General features: G+C 34.1%; 2 pseudogenes; both read right to left on the bottom strand.

Moving 5' to 3' along the window:
• Positions 1-5,641: 5,641 nt before the first annotated feature.
• Positions 5,642-6,817, bottom strand: LOC145038372 (lignin-forming anionic peroxidase pseudogene; annotated as a pseudogene).
• Positions 6,818-18,630: 11,813 nt separating this feature from the next.
• Positions 18,631-19,767, bottom strand: LOC145038373 (lignin-forming anionic peroxidase pseudogene; annotated as a pseudogene).
• Between the last annotated feature and the right edge of the window lie 374 nt (positions 19,768-20,141).

Consider the following 20,141-nt stretch of genomic DNA (forward strand, 5'->3'; position numbering starts at 1 on the left):
CCTGTTCTTGTTCTTGCCCTGTTCCTCTTTCATTCGATTTTATCCATTTTGTGATTCCTCTTTTCTGGTGCTTTGTTTGTATGATATTCTCCGAGAATCAAAAGAATTGATTCTCAAATAACACTTTTGTCTGGTTAAAGGTTTTTCATTCTTTTGAATCAAGTGACTTAATTTTGCATAATATCATTCTTAAAGAACCAAGCAAGTTGGATTACAACAGAGGGACTTTTGAATTCTATTGATTGTTTTTTCTTTGGTTTTGAGTTTCGATCGATTTGATGGAAGACGAAGATACGTCAAAATTATTTTTTGTAAAAGCTAAGGTCCCAGTAACAAGAAAGTAGAAATTAGCGACAATGATTTTGGGAGAAATGTTACTGGTGTGTACTTTGTTAACCTCACATAATTATCGTCGTAATCAGAACAAGAAAACATGATTTTGATTTTTACTAATGTGTATTAGACTATTAGATAACATGATTGAGGAACATCAGATCGGGAAGAAGATGAATAGTACCGTGTTAAGGACCACTAGTACAAACCGTATTTAATTATGCGATTGGTAGTTTTTTTAAGGTGGTGATAGCATAAAACCGCATCATTAAACTATTTTCACATTAATAAACTATAAAATCGCACCATCAAATATATTTATTGATGCGGTTTCTATAAAAATGCATTAAAAACCATTTATTAGTGCGGTTTACTTCAAAAATGCATTATTAAAGATTCAGTTCCCTCCTAATATTTTGTTCATGGCGGTATTTCTCCCTTCCAATTTTTTCATTCCCCGATCTCATCTTTCCTCACAATATTTTGTTCTTAATATCTCACCCAAAGGGCAGACAACAAAGACACAGCAGATCCTGACGACCTCCAGCTTCTAGCGACTTTCTCCTCCTTCTCTGGTACAAAATCTGAAAACCCTAGCGTCGATTTTTCTGATATTCTATTCTTAAATAGTAAAATGTTTTGATTTTTCGTTTCTTCACTAATTCCAGCTTTGTTTGTCATATACACGTCTCAAAGAACCTTCCCTTGTAGGCTTTCTTCTCTTTCCAGCGTATTACATCGGTGATCTCATCGATTGCTATACCGGCGCGGTAAGGTAGCCTCCACTCCGGCGCAACAACCCCTCCGAACGATGAATTTTCATCAAGTCTAAAATTATTGTGTTTAAGTGCTTCAAAGAACGATAAGTAATAAAAAGTCTTTTTTTCTGTCCTTTAATTATATGTACTAGTATGTAGTGTATGATTGTGTGGATGTGATGGCTTCGCAAGATCTAATCGATCAGTGTTGGTAGAAATTGAAACAGGTAAAAATGAGATAGGGTGTTAGGGTTTATTGAATGCACTCTACATGTTTGTTTAAATTCCTAAGGCATCTTCGAACAACACCAAGCAGGTAACTTCTATTAGCTTTGGCCTTCTACGTCTCTTGATGCCTTTTTCCACTAAAACAGCTCCCTTTTTTTATGTAAGGTGCCAGAAGATGTTGTGACAATAGGTAGCTAGAATTCTCATCTTTGTACAATCATATGTTCAATTAAACACGCCATGAATGAAGAAAAGTCAAAACGCCATGAATGGAGAAAAGTCAAAAGAGATGGAAGCTGTCACAACATATGGATGTTTCAATCCTTAAGGTTTGCATTTGAGTTACTTTCTTAGGTTATATTCGTTTATCATCTATAAAGTTAAAATGTAATTTGCAAACACCTGTGAAATCAAAGTGTTGGAAATCTAGCAAATGGTTCTTTTTTCCTTCTTTCTTTTTTTTATTTTTTTTTTATTTTTATGATTTAATAGTATGATGTGTAGTCACTATATCAATTTGAAAATAGATAAAATGATGAGAAAGTTAGAAAAGAAGCAATAATAGCTTTGCAAACTTGTATTCAACAAAATCTTTTAGCTGCATACTTACTACTTTTGATGAGGATGAGGAGGGCAATTTGTATCTTTTGAACAGATAAAGGATTGGGAGAATAATTTGTAACGCTCGTAGATCCGGGCTAGTAAATTTAGAGATAATAGTGGTCGAAAATGACTTTTCAGCAAAATATTATTTGGAATAAATAATCTTAACCAAGTTGTAGTATATGTCACAAGGTTTCTGTACATATAAACAACGTCAAAATCCGAGTTATAACGAAGAAGTTATGACCCGTCGAAGTTTCGCGATGGAACCGGCATGGCACCGGGAAGCGTAAATAGTGATTTTACGATGGAGAACTTTTTAGCCTTAGTGATCTAAATGAATGTCGTATAATATGTTAAACCGAGGAAATCCATACAAAGAACGCCCAAATCTGACTTCGTATGAAGAAGTTATGATTTTTCTAAGATTCGGCTTAGAAGTGCGCGACCCGAAACACGAATTTTAGTTCGAGCGGTTTTTGGCTTACGTGAATTAAATGAGAGTTGAAGATCTCATTAATAGGAACTTAACAGTAAAAAGACAGACGGAAACAGAGTCCGTATGAAGGAGTTACGAATTCTTTGCGGTCATTTAACAGTCTAAACGCCTCGTACTGTTAAATTTAAGATCGGCAGAGAATTAGCTGATGGAGTCAAAATAAAAGTTGTAGATATTATTTTTACCTACGCGTGTATATAAAGAACGTCAAAAATGGAGGTCGTATGTGAAAGTTACGGATTTTAGAAGTCGGAAGTGTGCTGTGCGAAAATGGGTGATGTGGCACAATCTTGGCCATTGATTTCTCCCCAAGTCTTGACACAAGATGGTGACATGTGACACCAAGTTCAACCATTTTCACCCTATAAATAGAACCTCTCCCACCCTGATTTTCTTCACACCTTTCTCATTATTTCTTCTCTTTATTCTCTCTAGAACCTCTCTCTAGCCCCGAAAAGCCTAGGGAACCTCCCTAGCACGAGGCGGAAGCCCCTAAGTGCTCGACGGCTCCGAGAAGAAGAGCTTTTCCGCACGGGAATGCTGCTCCAAGCAAAACCTGGTTTTCTATAAAATCCGTTGTAAGTGAGCTACGCCTACGCTATTTTTGATATAGTTTTTATTTAATTATATTAACGTTATTAAGAACATATAATAAGTAATTGGGCTATTATTATGGGTTATATAAGTATTATTTAACTGTTATATAATAGTAATAATAGCTATACTATTAATTAGTCTCGGTGAATAATAGACTAAACTCTAGTGGTAATAATACTAGGTTTCGCCGAAGGATTTTTTTTTTCAAGAAGTGAAGCGTTGTCTGAGTTCGGAATCACCACCTTTTCAAGTGAGTGCATAGTTACTTTCATCTTACACATAGATATGAAGTATTTTATATAAACTACGTGATATGTGTGCATATTATCTGTATACTTGCTGTTTATGTTGGATGAACGTTTTTTATACATGTTTTAGATAATTTAAATTGTATTCGTATTTTATATACACGAATATGTTGGTTATGATACGGGTAGATGAATGATGAAAGATAAAAGATGATGTGAGTAAACATTGGCAGCTATAGACTTAGTGCCTAACTAATAAATATCGGCAGCTATGGACTTAGTGCCTATTGGACAAACACCGGTAGCTATGAATTTAGTACCTGTTAAGGAATTGGTAGCTATGGACTTAGTACCTATTAGATAAACACTGGTAGCTATGGATTTAGTACCCGATGAATAGACTATAGCAACTATGGAATTAGTGCTTTATGAACGAACATTAGCAGCTATGGATTTAGTGTTAGTCCTATAACCCTAGAAGTAAGGGACTTCGGAATAAACGAATGCAGAATAGATGACTCTTAGGATAAATCCTTAAGAGTAAAGAAGATAATCGGGATGGGTAATTGAGTTGATTGTTTGATTGTTTAAACATAATAATTATATTATTGTGGGTTGAAAACCCAATGTACTCACCAGGTTTCCCAACCTGACCCACTCAGTTTATTTATATCACAGGTGTTGATATGAAGTCACATTGCACTGAGAGATTAAAGAGATGTAGATCACTAGTGTAAATAAATGTAAGTTCTGTTTATGCTTATGTTCCTGTATTGACGATGACATTCCAAACGTTTTAAAATGAATAAAATACGTTTCTACGAAAATGTTTTAATAAAGTATTTATCGTGTTTTTCTGGGAACGAATTCCTCAACATTTTTATTAAAAGAAGAACTCTGATTTTTTATAAAGCATAAACAAAATCGGTCTTTTCTGGCCGTGAAAATGGGGATGTCACATAATTTGTGTCCAAGCTCATTGCCTTCGGTTTGTGTCCAATCTCTCTGCCTTTGGTCTTGTGAAAACGAGAATAGTTTTGACATAGGGAAGTAAACTGTTCTGAAACCTGCCCGAATCGAATCTGAACCAAAAACGAAAATGATGGATTGGGAGATTCGGTAACTTGACCGAATACCACTAATTAATCGGTTCTGGTTCGGTTTCGTTGCACAAATGTTTGTTATACCTTGATAATATAAATTAATTCCATGAATTTCCTTGCATGGTTTTGTGTTCCTTTAACGGGCTTAATGTTCAACAGCTAGAATCAAGCTAAATTAAACTAACCTCATTGGAACAAGACTACAAGAGTTGCAAGGAGTTAGAGCTCAAATGATTATATCTTTCTTTGTTTTCTAGAATTAAATGCAACTTATTTGTTAAATACATTGAATTGTGCTCACCGCATGTATTATGACATTATATCTTTTAAGATTCATGGGTTGATTTTTGTTTTGTTTATGTACTATATTTTAAAGGGGTTTATGTTAACGGTTGAAAAAACTTTCAGATCTTTCAATAGTTTATCTTGGTAATGTTCTAGTACATTTAGGTGGGGTTATTTGTTTATTTAAGGATGCGGTTCTTTCTCTATTTAAAGGAGCAGTTCTAATTTAATGATGCGGTTGTAATTTGCTTTTATGGAAGAAGCAATTTGTTTTTTTAGGGTTGTTCTCGCATTTTTAGGGCAGTTTGAAAACCGCACTATTAAATAAGGGGATTTTTTAAGGCGATATTTTTTGGCGCGGTTCAATAACCACATCAATTAATTATTTTATACGCATCAACAAAAACTTTTTTTACTACTGGACAAACATCTGATGTGGCAAAGGGGTAACCGGATGACCACTTCATTTTGCCCAAAAGGACCTAATCAAACCGACAAAATGTAATCCGTTCTCTTATAAAGCAACAAAATAAATTAAGTGGTTAAATGGGTAAACCATATAAAATTTATAGCATATATATATATATATATATATATATATATATATATATATATATATATATATATATATATATATATATATATATATATATATATATATAGTTTCAAAACATAAAAACTCAATGCAAAGCTTGAAAAAGTGAAAACTTAGGATTTAATTAATAACACTGTGTAAAAAAACATTTTTTTAAAACATATTGGCTTTTATACAATTGACCTTCCTCTTTCTTCTATAAAAACCTCATATATCACGAACGAATTGCCAATGATTCATTCAACATTGCCGGTTAATATACTTAGAATTTGTGGTCGAAAGAATTTCCAATGTTTGTTGTTTGTATCTACAATTGAAAATAAGTATTCGAGACTTTAAGGTTTTTATTTGTATTGATCGTGTAACATTTTAATAACTAAAAATCTCCTTAATTAAAGGTGGTGATAAAAAAATAAATATTAATTACCGGCCTGTTACCCCTCCGAATAGTAGAAAGTAGGGTTATAAGATTTTACACTTTAATGAATAAAATATAAACGAAAAAAAGATGTGATGACAAATATCATTTTCTAGAAATCAAAGAATGGAACTCAAATCAATTCTCCCCCGATATGACGAACAGTAGCAAGGCACTAGGAAACAGCACCACAAATCCTCCTTATCACTCCTGCTTCACCCGTTAATGGCCTGATCTCACTCATCTTCACCATGGCTGCTGCAAAATCCGACTTGAACTTGGAAGGATTGTTGCTATATTCCGAAACAATGCTATCTGTGGATCCACCGCTGTAAAGCACCTGATCCGATTCAAGAAGACCCTTCTTTTGTATCAGATTCTTGAAGTAGTTGTAATCAAACGAATTGGGAGTCACCAAATCTAGTGGTGCAAGATTTTCGTTTCCATCGTTTATAGGGCAACGACGTCTACGTGTGCTAGCAAATCCAGCATCAATGTCTGATCCATTGCTGTATATTCTGTCACGAAACAAGAAGCATTGAGCTTGTCCAATTGTATGAGCTCCTGATAAAGCAACCATGTCCCTGGCGTTAAGTCCGTTATCTTTAAAGGTGGAAATAAGTGAATCAAGAGGAGCTTTAAAACTAGGAAGACTGGTCTCTGCTAGAACAAGGCTAGCGGTAGTGGAATCTCTTCTTCCAAGCTTCACCGACCACGACGGACCACCAACCATTTCTGACGCATCACGGGCAGCCACCGTGAGTATGTCTGCACAAGATACAACACCGGGACATAGTTTCTCAACCTTCGACTTGGCAGCGTCAATCACTTCGTAGCCTCTTACAGAACCCTTATTTGGCAACGCATTCCTTTCCCCTACTATCGAAGGCCCATCCTCTAACAAGATTGATGCGTCGCAACCCTGAACGAAGCAGTCATGGAAATGGAGGCGAAGGAGGGAAGCTGCCATGCGACGTTCGCGAGAGATGGCTGTCCTGATGGTGGTCCTTATTGTACTGAGTGCATTGGGACATGTAGCTTTATAGAAGTTAGAAGACAACTGTGCATTGCAGGGTGTATTATTAGTAACTGAGAGAAAGAGTAGAAAGAAGATGGTTGTAGAAATATGTCGGGGAGCCATTGATGAAAAATGAGATTGAGAGATGAATTGAAATAAAAGGGATGTCGCAGAGATTTATAGTGTTGTGCTAAACCGCGTAACTTGTGTTTGTTTGCTAAACGATAGATGCATAGAGAGCAGTGAGCAGATCTTGACTTGTTCACCTTATAGTGGATGCATATATTTATTTTTGTTCGTGAACGTGCTTAGTTATAATCGGCATTTAAATAACTACTAGGTTGAAGTATTTGAATGCATATGGGTTGTAAATATAACACCAAATTAATGTCAACCAGAGCCTCTTTGACGTTCCCATTATTTATATTTGCTTGGTTAATTTTGTTGAGGTCATGAATCATATCCACTTATAATCTTTCTATCTAATAAAAGAAAATAGTTTTATTTTGATTATGACATGTATCATCTTATTAAGCTCCTAATTAATGCATATTTTTTTTTTTCTCTTTTTTCATATATCACCATATTATATCTCTTAATTAATAAATGTCATTTGTAAAGCTATTAAGTATCAATTTCAAATTTTAAATTTTAAATTTACCACTATAATTAAATTAAATTAATAAGATTAGAATAAAAATTAAAGTAAACTTAATACAAATTATAAACTGATATAATTTCACATATTTATTTAAATCAATGATTTAAATTTATATAACCAAAAAATCCTTTAATTAATAATTTATTTAAAATAATTAATTAATAATTTTTAGTTTTTACTTTAAAATTTTAATTAATTGTATAACCGTGGTTCCTACGATTTATAAACTAGTAATAAAATATACAAATAGAGTACTTTTTTCTACAAATGTCCTCCATAGCTCTTGTTAAAATCTTGTTCTAACCAAATGATTTCTATGCTTTTTTGCCATTCTATTCCTACATGGCTTAATTAAATATAAATGTTTAAAAATTTAAGAATTTTGGATTTTTGAGAAAATAAGAAAATAATGAATTATCAAAATTGTTTTATTTTTTTTATTTTTTAAATTTAAACAAAAAAAATAAAAACTAATGAGCTTTCATTTAGAAATTTGTAAGTAAAAAAGGTAATCCCAATGATTTCTATGCTTTTTTGCCATTCTAGGGTTTTAGTTAAATTGCGAACTAATTTCTAGGAAAAACGATGAACTAATTTCTCCAATACATAAAAAACTTAACTTGCTACCAATCTTGATGATTAAATGTTTTGGTTTGGGTTTCTTTTAATAACTTGTAACTAAGAAAACAAGTTCTTAGTTCTTCTTCATTTATTTCCTCTGGATTTGGGAATTCATTATACTTTATAACATTTACGGAATGATATTAGCACATCTGTGCTTGAACATCTTTTATCGCATTGTGCTTCCCAAACCTATTTGTCATCTTACAAATTTGTTGCATGTAAGGTTTTAATACGTTTAGATAACCTCTATGACTCACTACTAGAAACGGGGATATCAACGACTGCAAATTCCGCCGCTGAAGACCACCAGCGACGGATTAGCGACTGAATTTGCTGGTCGAAAAAACCCTTGTCGGTAATTGTCAATGACTGCAAAAAGGAATAAGTTTATCGGTTCACAACCTTAATAAATAATCTACTTTGTTCAGTGAAAGTTTAAACTGCACCTTGTGAGTAGCAAAAATTGCCCAAACTTCTCCATTGAAGTGATTGATTACAATTCCTTCATATAGCTTGTGATCATTTGTTTGGATCCTTACAGGCTTGCAGCAAGACGTTACGTATGTCCCTTGATAAACAAAGACATAGTCAAATAGTAAGAAACAAATATTTTACTCTTATAAGTCTACAATACTGTAAACATCTTCGAATTCATGGAATTAAAAGATTTAAAAAGAAAATATATGTACCTCCCTGACCCATAATATACAAGCAGCAAACCCAAGGTACAAAGAACTTGGCATCATTGTATTCCTATGAGTGATGAAAACCATAGAATTAAAATTACATCACAAATTTAGTAATTATAAGTAAACCAAGGATTTAATAGTAGCATTGCAAGAATAATAATTACCAAGATTGTTTCTAACAATAGAAGAAGCGTAGAAGGAAGAAACTATGAAATATGTATAAAACGTGCCATGTGAAATTGTTACCAGATCTTCATCCTGCAATAAACCACAACATTTATTGAACACATAAGAAACTATGTAAAAGTTAGGAGCAATTACATTGTACTCTAAAGATAAAGTTGACATAGAAAACTGCATCATGTCCTTGAAATCTATAGTTACATTATACATCTTATAACACAAAATAATCAACCAAACATTAGTGTCACGTGCATGGTATAGAATACAACAATATATTTGAAATCTTTACAAATATTTTTTTTTAATATATCAATGACGTTGTTGTTTAATAAATATTATATTTTGTTGGTATAAACATAGTTTGTTTTGAACTATATGATAATATAGACATCTTTTATAATTCTATAATCTAAATTTTTTCAATGACCTCTACCTATAGGTTACTCATTAATAGAATTACATATAATATATGGTTTAATAATATTTATTATTGTTATTATGATTAATTAATTTTAAAAAGTTTATTTACATAAGATTTTGATTTATATCATTGTAATTATTTAAAATATCAAACATTGTTTTTGTGTTTAAAGGAAACAATATAATTTTTGTATAAAATATTACTTTTAACAATTGGTATTGTAAGTTATTTAAATTATCGTATTTGGAAACTCTCGATTATTTTAATTTGGTTTAAAAAATCTAATCTTTTTAAAATTTATTTGATTAATATTTTTTGTTTTTTTTATTGTAATTATTTAAAACAACAAAAATTGTGTTTGTTTCTTAAAGATAACATTATAATTTTTTATATAATATTACTTTTAACTATTCCTATTGTATGTTATTTTTAAGTTACTTATTTGAAATTCTTAATAATTATAAAAAATATGTTTTTTTTTGTTAATTTAGGATTAAAATTTAGGTTTAACATTATAACTTATAACTTTTAACCATTTATAAATAATCTCTCGATTTTTTTTTCCAGGTTTAACTGTAATTTTGATATAAGTTAACCGTTTAACATTTTATTGAAATTAATAATTTAACTATTTTGCATAAAATCATAAATTATACCAAAATTGTGACTTTAAAATGACAATAGCTCACATACAAAAACATATCTAAACTAATAAGTTAACTACAATATGTTAAAAGCTTAAAGTGATAATTTTATAATAGAAGTAAAATATGATATTTTAGTATTGTAGTTTAGTTATTTTTTTTATTAGAATTAGTTTTTATATTAGTTTAATATTATTAACCAATTTATAATAACTATTAGAAGGAAATTGAAAAGTCATGGAGGTTTCAAATGCATGTGATGCAAGAAAAAAAATACATCTTTTATAAGTATACTAGACGAATGTCTGCGCGTTGCGCTGAAACACCTATATAGTTGAAGTATTTACAAATATACGTTTTTTTACTAAATTGATATAATATATTAATTATTTTAAATTATATGAATATATACACACACACACATCTTTTATAACTGCATAATCTCAATCGTTTGAATGACTTCTATCCGCAAGTTTCACATGAATAAAATTAAATATAATATATGGTTTAATTTTATTTATAGTTGTTGTTATTGTTAATTATTTTTTTTTAAATTTATTTAAAGGTAACAATATATACGTATCGGTCCTGTGCTTTCAGTAGTACGAGCCTATACTACCTTCCACACCTACCCATATTTGTCTCAAGTATCAGCACAACACCCTACCATATACATATACATAGCGAGTGATAATCCTCACTCCTAGAGGAATGCTAAATATCTCAAAACTGGCCTCCCGGCCTCTTACTACCCACTAATCCATGAAACTTCCACCAACCCCTACAGCACTAGTGCATGCTAGCCATATATAATGATGGATCCTATAGACTTTCGAATATCCAATCCTACCCTAAGCCCTAATCAATAAGAACAGAACATAAGGCCATATCAAACATTCTCAGGATATAAGATCTTAATTATATATAACTGTGATACATACATAAGTAACTAGAGTAATGATGTTAATCTCATATAAGGAAAACCCTAGGCTAACATGCATCATGTACTCAGGCAATTCTATCATGCAATTTCTGAAGATCCCTAGCCTAGCACTATCATGCTGTTCTAACATATCACAATATCAAATAACCGTATGATATTTTGGGGTCTAGTTACTGGCTCCGACTGATCGTACACTTCGCATCCTCATTTACTTATTTTGAAAACCATTTAAAACCATTTTGAAAATTGGATTCACACGAGTGTTCCCCTTATTCACTCAAACCAAGGCTCTGACACCAACTTGTAACACCCATAAATTTCATGCCAAATTTAAACTTTCAAAAACATTTAAAATGTCAATAGTTATTACAAAAAGGTTTCTAAAATAGTTTCATATCAGAGTTTCAAGAAATCATAATCATAAACCGAGGAAAGTGTACAGTCACGCCTTCGCCTTCCCGCGGTCATCCGCCAAACCTGAAACAATAACCGATAAATGTAAGCTCAAAGGCTTAGTGAGTTACCCCCAAAATACCAACCTCATATAACAATAATCATATCGTATCAACAAGTACAGAACAACCATGCAGTGTGGCTGGTGCGCCCGCACCGGGCCTTCAGTTCACCTGGTCCACTCCCTGAGTCTACAGTAAGACTGGACCGCCCGCACCGGGCCCTCAGTTTGTCTGGCAAACTCTCCAAGCCTCGATATGTCTGGACCACTCTCTCGGCCTTCAGCCTATCCGGACCGCTCGATGGGCCTTCGATCTGACTATGTGCCCTTCCGGGTCTATAGTCTACCCGGTCCGCCCTCGTAATGTTGGGTTACAACACAAAGCAAGACCCGTGTCAACCCAACCCCCATACCAAACAATCATGTGCACATAACAAATAATCACATAACATGACCATATATAACAAATCAATCTAACAAATCATATAGCATAGTAAGATCCTAACCAGGATACCGACCTAACCGGATCACTAACATATTATCGCCCGAACTACCAGGACGTAGATCTAAAGGACCCAAAAGCATGCCCAACAATTACCAAAACACAATCCGAGAAAGGGTCGACCTTGGTGCCTTAGACCCTGTTGATATAGTAAGGATAACTCACCTTGCAATGCCGAACTGAAAAGATAAGATCAAATCCTCCGATCACAGCCATGAACTCCACCGCCTACACTTTAATGAAACCATATCTATAAGTACCCAATTTACCAAATACCCTTTGAAGTGAAATTGGTCAACTCTTGGTCAAAGTCAAAGTCCTGGTCAAATTCAACCTTCTTGATTGACCCTACTTGCCGAGTCAGCCCATTGAATCGCCGAGTTCTTAAACTCAGAAAGCCCTCATATCACGACTCAACTCGTCGAGTCACCTCATGACTCGTCGAGTTCACAAACCCTGAGTCCTAGCTTTTCCAACTCACTGAGTCACCACTCAACTCACTGATCCTCATCGTAACCAGATGGGTTAGGGTTTGCGACCCGACTCGTCGAGTCCAAGAACAGACTCGTCGAGTCCAAGAACAGACTCATCGAGTTCACTTAAGTCATCCCCAATCAAACGATTTCAGTCCATCCCACTGCTTCCAACTCATAGATTTGGACTCCTAAGGCTAGTTTTACACGTAAAGTTTCCAACTTTACGTGTATGCAAGGTGGTATTTGCTTAATACTAACTAGAGAGATGGTTCAAGATAAGAATGCTCACATACATGCTAAAAGGGCTGATACTTTATGCCTCCATGGACCAAGCCAAGTCTAGATCTGAAGTTGGAACCTCAGATCTAGATCCAAAACCCGAAATGGGTCCTAAACATGTTAAAATGGACCCAAACTCCATCCATGAGTAGATCTAGAAGAGGAGAGATGAAGATAACGACTTTCTACCTCCAAGATGTGCCCAAGTCGAAGTAGACTCTGGATCTATGCAAATTCCTTGATACTAGCCTCTTAATCTACAAACCTCCTTTACTAGAATCACCTTCCAAAGCTTCAAAACTCTCTCCAATGGCTCACACACGAGATTAGGGTTTCCTGACTCTCAAGGGTTAACAAAGAGGTTGGGGTGAGGACTTAAGGTCCTTTAAATAGGGTGCAAACCCGAAAATTAGAGTTTTCTCTTCCCAGCACCGACTCGTCGAGTCCAGCCACCGACTTGGCGAGTCGGGTCACTTAACACGTGCCCACCACCCGCTCCGACTCGATGAGTTAAGAAACCTACTCGTCGAGTCTACTCCTTTAATTACACGTAGCACCCCCGAACTTATCTTTCTGCACTTGGGATGTTACAAATATACTTGCAGCTCAAGTAAATTCCCAAAATTTCATTTTTCTTTGTTGGAGGAAAACTACACAGTAGGGCTACATCTTTCTAATCTCTTACGTTCACATTCAATAGAATAGCATACAATATATATATATATATATATATATATATATATATATATATATATATATATATATATATATATATATAGGATTGAAAATCCACGTCTGCCATGTCAACAACAAGAAAATAAGAACTAACCCCTATCTGCTAATAAACGTGGCCACATGGCTCTTACTTATTCAAACTCTACAAGGGGTAAAATACTCCTAAGGATAATCATGTGACTGATTGAAGTTTGATTAACACGAACATTCTTCTCCTGTTCTTGTTCTTGCCCTGCTCCTCTTTCATTCGATTTTATCCCTTTTGTGATTCCTCTTTTCTGGTGCTTTGTTTGTATGATATTCTCAGAGAATCAAAAGAATTGATTCTCAAATAACACTTTTGTCTGGTTAAAGGTTTTTCATTCTTTCGAGTCAAGTGACTTAATTTTGCATAATATCATTCTTAAATAACCAAGCAAGTTGGATTACAACAGAGGGACTTTTGAATTCTATTGACTGTTTTTTCTTTGGTTTTGAGTTTCGATCGATTTGATGGAAGATGAAGATACGTCAAAATTATTTTTTTGTAAAAGCTAAGGTCCCAGTAACAAGAAACTAAAAATTAGCGACAATGATTTTGGGAGAAATGTTACTGGTTTGTACTTTGTTAACCTCACATAATTATCGTCGTAATCAGAACATGAAAACATGATTTTGATTTTTACTAATGTGTATTAGACTATTAGGTAACATGATTGAGGAATATCAGATGGGGAAGAAGATGAATAGTACCGTGTTAAGGACCACTAGTACAAACCGTATTTAATTGTGCGATTGGTAATTTTTTTTAAGGCGGTGATAGCATAAAACCGCATCATTAAACTATTTTCACATTAATAAACTATAAAATCGCACCATCAAATATATTTATTGATGTGGTTTCTATAAAAATGCATTAAAAACCATTTATTAGTGCGGTTTACTTCAAAAACGCATTATTAAAGATTCAGTTCCCTCCTAATATTTTGTTCATGGCGGTATTTCTCCCTTCCAATTTTTTCATTCCCCGCTCACGTCTTTCCTCACAATATTTTGTTCTTAATATCTCACCCAAAGGGCAGACGACAAAGACACAGCAGATCCTCACGACCTCCAGCTTCTAGCGACTTTCTCCTTCTTCTCTGGTACAAAATCTGAAAACCCTAGCGTCGATTTTTCTAATATTCTATTCTTAAATAGTAAAATGTTTTGATTTTTCGTTTCTTCACTAATTTTAGCTTTGTTTGTCATATACACGTCTCAAAGACCCTTCCCTTGTAGGATTTCTTCTTTTTCCAGCGTATTACATCGGCGATCTCATCGATTTCTATACCGGTGCGGTAAGGTAGCCTCCACTCCGGCGCAACAACCACTTCGAACGGTGAATTTTCATAAAGTCTAAAATTATTGTGTTTAAGTGCTTCAAAGAACGATAAGTAATAAAAAATCTTTTTTCTGTCCTTTAATTATATGTACTAGTATGTAGTGTATGATTGTGTGGATGTGATTGCTTCGCAAGATCTAATCAATCAGTGTTGGTAGAAATTGAAACAGGTAAAAATGAGATAGGGTGTTAGGGTTTATCAAATGCACTCCACATGTTTGTTTAAATTCCTAAGGCATATTCGAACAACAACAAGCAGGTAACTTCTATTGGCTTTGGCCTTCTACGGCTCTTGATGCCTTTTTCCACTAAAACAGCGCCCTTTTTTATGTAAGGTGCTAGAAGATGTTGTGACAATAGGTGGCTAGAATTCTCATCTTTGTACAATCATATGTTCAATTAAACACGCCATGAATGAAGAAAAGTCAAAACGCCATGAATGGAGAAAAGTCAAAAGAGATGGAAGCTGTCACAACATATGGCTGTTTCAATCCTTAAGGTCTGCATTTGAGTTACTTTCTTAGGTTATATTCGTTTATCATCTATAAAGTTAAAATGTAATTTGCAAACACCTGTGAAATCAAAGTTTTGGAAATCTAGCAAATGGTTCTTTTTTTTTTTTTAATGATTTAATAGTATGATGTGTAGTCACTATATCAATTTGTAAATAGATAAAATGATGAGAAAGTTAGAAAAGAAGCAATAATAGCTTTGCAAACTTGTATTCAACAAAATCTTTTAGCTGCATATTTACTACTTTTGATGAGGATGAGGAGGGCAATTTGTATCTTTTGAACAGACAAAGGATTGGCAGATTAATTTGTAACGCCCGTAGATCCGGGCTAGTAAATTTAGAGATAATAGTGGTCGAAAATGACTTTTCAGCAAAATATTATTTGGAATAAATAATCTTAACCAAGTTGTAGTATATGTCACAAGGTTTCCGTACATATAAACAACGTCAAAATCCGAGTTATAACGAAGAAGTTATGACCCGTCGAAGTTTCTCGATGGAACCGGCATGGCACCGGGAAGCGTAAATAGTGATTTTACGATGGAGAACTTTTTAGCCTTAGTGATCTAAATGAAAGTCGTATAATATGTTAAACCGAGAAAATCCATAAAAAGAACGCCCAAATCTGACTTCGTACGAAGAAGTTATGATTTTTCTAAGATTCGGCTTAGCAGTGCGCGACCCGAAATTCGAATTTTAGTTCGAGCGGTTTTTGGCTTGCGTGAATTAAATGAGAGTTGAAGATCTCATTAATAGGAACGTAACAGTAAAAAGACAGATGAAAACAGAGTCCGTACGAAGGAGTTATGAATTCTTCGCGGTCATTTAACAGTCTAAATGCCTCGTACTGTTAAATTTAAATCAGTTGAGAATTAGCCGATGGAGTCAAAATAAAAGTTGTAGATATTATTTTTACCTACGCGTGGATATAAAGAACGTCAAAAATGGAGGTCGTATGTGAAAGTTACGGATTTTAGAAGTCGGAAGTGTGCTGTGCGAAAATGGGTGATGTGGCACAATCTTGGCCATTGCTTTCTCCCCAAGTGTTGACACTAGATAGTGACATGTGACACCAACTTCAACCATTTTCACCCTATAAATAGAACCTCTCCCACCCTCATTTTCTTCACACCTTTCTCATTCTTTCTTTTCTTTACTCTCTCTAGAACCTCTCTCTAGCCCCGAAAAGCCTAGGGAACCTCCCTAGCACGAGGCGGAAGCCCCTAAGTGCTCGACGACTCCGAGAAGAAGAGCTTTTCCGCACGGGAATGCTGCTCCAAGCAAAGCCTGGTTTTCTATAAAACCCGTTGTGAGTGAGCTACGCCTACGCTATTTTTAATATAGTTTTTATTTAATTATATTAACGTTATTAAGAACATATAATAAGTAGTTTGGCTATTATTATGGGTTATATAAGTATTATTTAACAGTTATACAATAGTAATAATAGCTATACTATTAATTAGTTTCGGTGAGTAATAGACTAAACTCTAGTGGTAATAATACTAGGTTTCCTCGAAGGAATTTTTTTTCAAGAAGTGAAGCGTTGTCTGAGTTCGGAATCACCACCTTTTCAAGTGAGTGCATAGTTACTTTCATCTTACACATAGATATGAAGTATTTTATATAAACTACGTGATATGTGTGCATATTATCTGTATACTTGCTGTTTATGTTGGATGAACGTTTTTTATACATGTTTTAGATAATTTAAATTGTATTCGTATTTTATATACACGAATATGTTGGTTATGATACGGGTAGATGAATGATGAAAGATAAAAGATGATGTGAGTAAACATTGGCAGCTATAGACTTAGTGCCTAACTAATAAACATCGGCAGCTATGGACTTAGTGCCTATTGGACAAACACCGGTAGCTATGAATTTAGTACCTGTTAAGGAATTGGTAGCTATGGACTTAGTACCTATTAGATAAACACTGGTAGCTATGGATTTAGTACCCGATGAATAGACTATAGCAACTATGGAATTAGTGCTTTATGAACGAACATTAGCAGCTATGGATTTAGTGTTAGTCCTATAACCCTAGAAGTAAGGGACTTCGGAATAAACGAATGCAGAATAGATGACTCTTAGGATAAATCCTTAAGAGTAAAGAAGATAATGGGGATGGGTAATTGGGTTGATTGTTTGATTGTTTAAACATAATAATTATATTATTGTGGGTTGAAAACCCAATGTACTCACCAGGTTTCCCAACCTGACCCACTCAGTTTATTTATATCACAGGTGTTGATATGAAGTCACATTGCACTGAGAAAATTAAAGAGATGTATTATATCTTTCTTTGTTTTCTAACCTCATTGGAACAAGACTACAAGAGTTGCAAGGAGTTAGAGCTCAAATGATTATATCTTTCTTTGTTTTCTAGAATTAAATGCTACTTATTTGTTAAATAAATTGAATTGTGCTCACCGCATGTATTATGACATTATATCTTTTAAGATTCATGGGTTGATTTTTGTTTTGTTTATGTACTATATTTTAAAGGGGTTTATGTTAACGGTTGAAAAAACTTTCAGATCTTTCAAAAGTTTATCTTGGTGATGTTCTAGTACATTTAGGTGGGGTTATTTGTTTATTTAAGGATGCGGTTCTTTCTCTATTTAAAGGAGCGGTTCTAATTTAATGATGCAGTTGTAATTTGCTTTTATGGAAGAAGCAGCTTGTTTTTTTAGGGTTGTTCTCGCATTTTTAGGGCAGTTTGAAAACCGCACTATTAAATAAGGGGATTTTTTAAGGCGATATTTTTTGGCGCGGTTCAATAACCACATCAATTAATTATTTTATACGCATCAACAAAAACTTTTTTTACTACTGGACAAACATCTGATGTGGCAAAGGGGTAACCGGATGACCACTTCATTTTGCCCAAAAGGACCTAATCAAACCGACAAAATGTAATCCGTTCTCTTATAAAGCAACAAAATAAATTAAGTGGTTAAATGGGTAAACCATATAAAATTTATAGCATATATATATATATATATATATATATATATATATATATATATATATATATATATATATATATATATATATATATATATATATATATATATATATAGTTTCAAAACATAAAAACTCAATGCAAAGCTTGAAAAAGTGAAAACTTAGGGTTTAATTAATATCACTGTGTAAAAAAACATTTTTTTAAAACGTATTGGCTTTTATACAATTTACCTTTCTCTTTCTTCTATAAAATCCTCACATATATCACCAACGAATTGCCAATGATTCATTCAACATTGCCGGTTAATATCCTTAGAATTTGTGGTCGAAAGAATTTCCAATGTTTGTTGTTTGTATCTACAATTGAAAATAAGTATTCGAGACTTTAAGGTTTTTATTTGTATTGATCGTGTAACATTTTAATAACTAAAAATCTCCTTAATTAAACGTGGTGATAAAAAAATAAATATTAATTACCGGCCTGTTACCCCTCCGAATAGTTGAAAGTAGGGTTATAAGATTTTACACTTTAATGAATAAAATATAAACGAAAAAAAGATGTGATGACAAATATCATTTTCTAGAAATCAAAGAATGGAACTCAAATCAATTCTCCCCCGATATGACGAACAGTAGCAAGGCACTAGGAAACAGCACCACAAATCCTCCTTATCACTCCTGCTTCACCCGTTAATGGCCTGATCTCACTCATCTTCACCATGGCTGCTGCAAAATCCGACTTGAACTTGGAAGGATTGTTGCTATATTCCGAAACAATGCTATCTGTGGATCCACCGCTGTAAAGCACCTGATCCGATTCAAGAAGACCCTTCTTTTGTATCAGATTCTTGAAGTAGTTGTAATCAAACGAATTGGGAGTCACCAAATCTAGTGGTGCAAGATTTTCGTTTCCATCGTTTATAGGGCAACGACGTCTACGTGTGCTAGCAAATCCAGCATCAATGTCTGATCCATTGCTGTATATTCTGTCACGAAACAAGAAGCATTGAGCTTGTCCAATTGTATGAGCTCCTGATAAAGCAACCATGTCCCTGGCGTTAAGTCCGTTATCTTTAAAGGTGGAAATAAGTGAATCAAGAGGAGCTTTAAAACTAGGAAGACTGGTCTCTGCTAGAACAAGGCTAGCGGTAGTGGAATCTCTTCTTCCAAGCTTCACCGACCACGACGGACCACCAACCATTTCTGACGCATCACGGGCAGCCACCGTGAGTATGTCTGCACAAGATACAACACCGGGACATAGTTTCTCAACCTTCGACTTGGCAGCGTCAATCACTTCGTAGCCTCTTACAGAACCCTTATTTGGCAACGCATTCCTTTCCCCTACTATCGAAGGCCCATCCTCTAACAAGATTGATGCGTCGCAACCCTGAACGAAGCAGTCATGGAAATGGAGGCGAAGGAGGGAAGCTGCCATGCGACGTTCGCGAGAGATGGCTGTCCTGATGGTGGTCCTTATTGTACTGAGTGCATTGGGACATGTAGCTTTATAGAAGTTAGAAGACAACTGTGCATTGCAGGGTGTATTATTAGTAACTGAGAGAAAGAGTAGAAAGAAGATGGTTGTAGAAATATGTCGGGGAGCCATTGATGAAAAATGAGATAGAGAGATGAATTGAAATAAAAGGGATGTCGCAGAGATTTATAGTGTTGTGCTAAACCGCGTAACTTGTGTTTGTTTGAAAAACGATAGATGCATAGAGAGCATAGAGCAGATCTTGACTTGTTCACCTTATAGTGGATGCATATATTTATTTTTGTTCATGAACGTGGTTAGTTATAATCGGCATTTAAATAACTACTAGGTTGAAGTATTTGAATGCATATGAGTTGTAAATATAACACCTAATTAATGTCAACTAGAGCCTCTTTGACGTTTCGGTTGTCTAAATTTGCTTGGTTAATCATGGATCATATCTATTTATCATCTTTCTATTTAATAAAAAAAGTAGTTTTATTTTCATCTTAACA

Source organism: Lactuca saligna, chromosome 4, assembly GCF_052625555.1.
Source record: "Lactuca saligna cultivar CGN05327 chromosome 4, ASM5262555v1, whole genome shotgun sequence".
Lineage (NCBI taxonomy): Eukaryota > Viridiplantae > Streptophyta > Magnoliopsida > Asterales > Asteraceae > Lactuca > Lactuca saligna.